The 5,000-nt window shown below is 33.9% G+C and overlaps 1 long non-coding RNA gene across 1 annotated transcript in view; it reads left to right on the top strand.

Annotated features, from left to right (window-relative positions):
* LOC137634296 (uncharacterized) overlaps nt 1-3,332 on the top strand; it is a 62,598-nt gene extending 59,266 nt beyond the window's left edge. The window contains exon 3 of the long non-coding RNA XR_011042502.1: nt 3,212-3,332. This is a non-coding gene — a long non-coding RNA (uncharacterized lncRNA). The remainder of the gene's footprint in view (nt 1-3,211) is intronic.
* The last annotated feature ends 1,668 nt before the right edge of the window (nt 3,333-5,000 follow it).

Genomic DNA, 5,000 nt, shown 5'->3' with positions numbered 1-5,000 from the left:
ATATATATATATATATATATATATAATTATTTATATATACGCATGTATAGATGTTTTTTTATGAATGCATGTAATTAGTAATGCCCAAAACTAGACTTAGAAATGTTTTAAAGTCTTCCATCGCAACTATACTCTTTACATGGGCCTGAAAATAAAATTATGGTATCAATCTTGTAATGTCAAGTACAATCTGATTTTTTTTTTGCATTTTGTGTAGACAAGCCTATCGATAACATTTTCCTCCATGAAACTACTTTGATAATTACCAACCTATCAGCCAGTTAAGTACACCCCCAAAAAGATTGTAGTGTCAGCAGAAAGATTTTGTAATTGACAGATGCGGAATGATAAACAATAAGTTTTTCACTCATAATGGAACAAAAAAAGAAAGACTAAAGATTTGAATCGACGCTAAATAGATTTGGAAAAAAGAACCTGGGAACTAAGTCTGGGGGTAAAAGGTCAGTCAGGGCAGCTGTTTGTGAAGAGGTTTACTAAGAAATGCTTTAGTCAGCATCTTTGCTGTGAAGTCATGACAATGGATTGTTGAATTCCTAGATAGAGATCTAGATAAAACGAGTGTTTAGTGCAAATGATTTGGGATGATATGGAATCTTAACAAAATTTCTTAGTAGCACTTCAGTTATTGAACATATGAATCATATTTTATCCCAAGCCCATTTCTAAGAGACTGGTGATCGGCTTGCATTGTATTATTACATTTAGTCTCTCTCTCTCTCTCTCTCTCTCTCTCTCTCTCTCTCTCTCTCTCTCTCTCTCTCTCTCTCTCTCACAAACCAGACAGGCAAACGAATACTGTTGGCTTCTTCCCTTTAGAATTCGATGTATTACTTCTAACCATGGCAGTGAATTAAGTACATGGTTGTTAGGCAATTATGGTGGGACACAGCTTGATTGTAGAGAGAGAGAGAGAGAGAGAGAGAGAGAGAAAGAGAGAGAGAGAGGAAATAAATAGGTAGTGAATGATACATGCTCCTTTAAAATCATGTGGTAAAAAAAAAGGCATGCATAGCTACTGTAGGTGGTCCTCGCCCTCTTGTGGTTCAAACCGTTCACAAAGTAATGTCTCCTCTCACTCCATGCAGTCATCATCTGGCCCTTGATCGTGTTCAGCTCTGTGTTACCATGTATATTATCGCTGCCTGTTGCCGTTCCTGTATCCTTCTTGTCACCTTACAGTACAGTCTCTCAAGTTTTACTTCTCAGTGCAATTGTGAGGTGGTGAATTGCTTCCCCTGTCCCTAGCACAGGCCGTTATGGACCAAATTTAGCTAAAAGAAGGTGAATGATGGTCACAAGAGTTCCATCATCTGTCTCAATACTCTATAAATTTTAAGGTTAGCAGTCTTATTTTAATGAGACTATAGGTAATAAATGACCTTGAAAATTTTCCTGTTGACACCATTGGTGGTCCCAGTGAAGACAAGCAGAGCAAGTTTAAATACTCAATCAATAGAACTCCTGTAATAAAACTCCTTGTGTATACAAAATATTATAATTTTTCTCTGTGCAATGGCGATAGTCAACTTGAAATGAACAGGACGTTTTCATGCTTTCCCGAGTTAGGATATCTCATTACAACCACTAACTTATTTAACTATGCAGAATGAAGGTATTTTCGTCCTAACTTTGAGACGGCATTTACCACCCCCGGGTCGAAACTTAGTGTCTCTACGCTTTGATATTTTATTTAGAATGGCATGAGTAAACTAGTTATTTTTTAACTTGTCACTATTCACATCCATCGACAAAATTGACGGATTAACCTGGTTAGATCTAAAAGTACCATTAGCATTACTGGAATAGTTCTTGGTAGGTATATACATTTTACCCTCGAGAGAGTAAAATTTCAGGTTCTGGGTATTTATTTAATGGTTTAAAGATTCTTTGAAACAGCAACGTTAAAGAGCGTCGCCATGAATTTAAGGAAAATGATCCTGATTATATTCTATTTTTTTTTTTTTCAAAGAAATACCCATTTGGATCTCAACCTGCTGTTGTCCTGCCCAGAATGGTTTTACATTAGAACGAAAGGTAAAATTAGCTGTAAGGGATCCACGATGGTCCAATAACATATACATGCTAAGTTAGACCAATCGGTCATGCACGGAGACAAAAATATATATCCTATAGATAAAGCGGATGACATTATCTCTGAGAGAACTTGGCCAGCAGTATCCGGTTGAGGGCAAACGTTTATTATATCTACAGTGCTTTGTTTTCAAAGTATATACTGTCCCATTTACAACCCCAGCTGTCTCATTTGATGATGTATGGGAAACGGAAAGCGTTAGATTTGTCCGTGTTGAAATGTGGTAACGCACTTAGCCGGAGATAGCGCCTGTATATTAAGATACGTGAATCACATGTAGCAGAGCGTGCCTTGCATTACAAAAGTCTGCCTTCTCGGAAACTGAAGGTGGTTCGACACATGTTTTGCACGAATTCTTTCGAATTGAACGTTGTGTGACGGAAGTTGTTGTTGTTATTGTTGTTGTTGTTTTATTTTTTGTGCGTTCGCCGCTATTGATTGGTTGGGGAATAAAAAAAAACATCATTTAGAGTAAGTAATGCTTTACATTATTTTCAGATTTCTTGTTCATGTTACTGTACATCTAGTATATATATATATATATATATATATATATATATGTATATATATATATATATATATATATGTATATATATATAATATATATATATATATATATATAGAGAGAGAGAGAGAGAGAGAGAGAGAGAGAGAGAGAGAGAGAGAGAGAGAGAGAGAGAGAGAGAGAGAGTATGCATGCCTATATATAAACATATACAATATATACACATAATTATATGCGTATAAATGTATATATTTACTGTATATATATATAAATATATATATATATATATATATATATATATATGTATATATATATGTGTGTGTGTACATACATACTTATTATATATACCAGTAAATAGATAGTTGAGTTTTGTTTAATTGCTGGTAATTATAATGATTATCCTTTCGAGTATTATTCGTGTCTTACTGTACATAATTCAACTTTTGATTTTTCTTTTAGCCTATATAAGCTGATAAGAACAAAGTTCAGCTGACACCCCATTATTTTGATGTATTCTGATATTGATATTATACCTTAATTTTATGTCCCTACTCCGAATTATGCAAATAATATTTTTTTTTTATCTTTTTCAGCCAGAATAACAGACGTGTCTTCCTCCCAGGTACAGTGGATTTCAAGAAAATTTTTTATTGGATCAAGGTCTTTTATTTGAATTTGATGCAAGACGGACGTGGGAATCATGTTTGGGTGAGGCAAGTACTTAAAACTTTACTAAACCATTGTTGTTTGTAAGTGCTGTTACTTCTCACAAGAACATTCCATAAAACTTGAAGTTTTTCCTCATAAAATTTTAGGATGGCGTTGCTTCTATTTTTTGGATTCTTTACTTACAATGTACCGTTTGAGGTCATTTTTATTTGTTATTATTTAGGGCTGTTTATTGTCGGAAACGTAACATTTTAATACATATTTACATGGTCAATGCGTTGTTCTATTGCACGATTATCTAACGTAGAATACACTACCAATAACTTTGTAGTGTAAATTCGAAGTTTTGTAATGGATACCTTTTATTTCGTAATGATTCATAGAAAATACACAGTAATTAAGTACACTATCTTACTTGGTTTAAAGTCTCCCATGTATAAGATTATTGCATTTGCTCTTCAGTTGCTGATGATTATACTTAGCTTAAAAGACATGTCGTTTGGACTTATCGTAATTATCATCATCAGTGTTTATGTTTGTTGGCAGTCATATGGTAGAATATGAGGACCACGGTTTGTAAAGTTTACGGTTTTCGTGGTTAATTTGTTCTTTAATGCCACAGCTGCTTTTTCCCTAAATTAAATATCTCCAAGAAGTCATAAGATTATTAATTTTGGGGAAAAATCAAGTTTTTGTGTTGTGAGGTTAATCGTAAGTTGGGAGTAGATAATTTTATTTTGGGGGATTGCCATGTTTCTTAATTAACTCTGTTTCAGTTCCCTTCAACCCGTATAATGCAAAACTAAACGTATTAGTTTGTTTAGAGTTACAAGCAAAATTCAAAATAAATTATTTGGAAGGGGATGCCTAGGATTGAAGTTTGTTTTAAGAGGGCATGTATGGTGTTGGTAGAGGAAATGCATATCATGAGCATTAGTGTTCGATGGAGCAATGCAGATGTGGAGATTTTATTATCATCTTCATTCAGTTCATTCTTTAGAAGCCGTCAAGTTTTGAAATCGCAACAAGGAACTCTGAGAGCTTACCATTCACTTTACTGCATACTGCTGGTTTATCAAGTGTTTAGCTTAATTAATATTTTTCTTTTCTTGTTCCCTACAGGTATCACTCATAAGGTAAGCTTTTTTGTAATACAACTTGGCTGGTAAGTTAAAAACCCAGCTCTCTCCATCCTCTTTTTTTATTATTTTGATGGTTAGCATCTATTGCATCTTTCAAAGTGAACTGAGGTAATGTGCAGTTAACCAACGCTATTCACATGCTTTGTAATTTAGTCGTTTCGTCGGTTTTTTCCGTTTTTTTTCTATTCAAATGGGGCGGTGTTTTATTTATAACTCCTCCCGATTGCTCGATACTAAGTGCTGGAAAACCGAAATTTGACAATAGCTTGTGGAGAGTCTTCAGCTGGAAAATACCCGAAGATTGGTGAATTGAAACCTGGCGTGAAGCTTCAAAATTGTAAGTAATATCCAACTTCAGTTTTGTATAAATTAAAAATGATGAAACATAATCACATTTTGACATAGATATACCTTTCACGTTAAGAATAGATTTCATTTAAAACTTGATTCTTTATAATTCCGCAATGCCTTATTATACACTAGCTAAATATGTTGACATTAAAAGATTGTGCAATTATTGCATTGTGCTCTTCTATTTCAGATAATTTTAACCGAATAGTATTGCATTAAA

Source organism: Palaemon carinicauda, chromosome 44 (assembly GCF_036898095.1).
Source record: "Palaemon carinicauda isolate YSFRI2023 chromosome 44, ASM3689809v2, whole genome shotgun sequence".
In the NCBI taxonomy this organism is placed as follows: domain Eukaryota; kingdom Metazoa; phylum Arthropoda; class Malacostraca; order Decapoda; family Palaemonidae; genus Palaemon; species Palaemon carinicauda.
The sequence above is the reverse complement of the archived record's forward strand: the minus strand, read 5'-3'. Positions and strand labels throughout refer to the sequence as shown.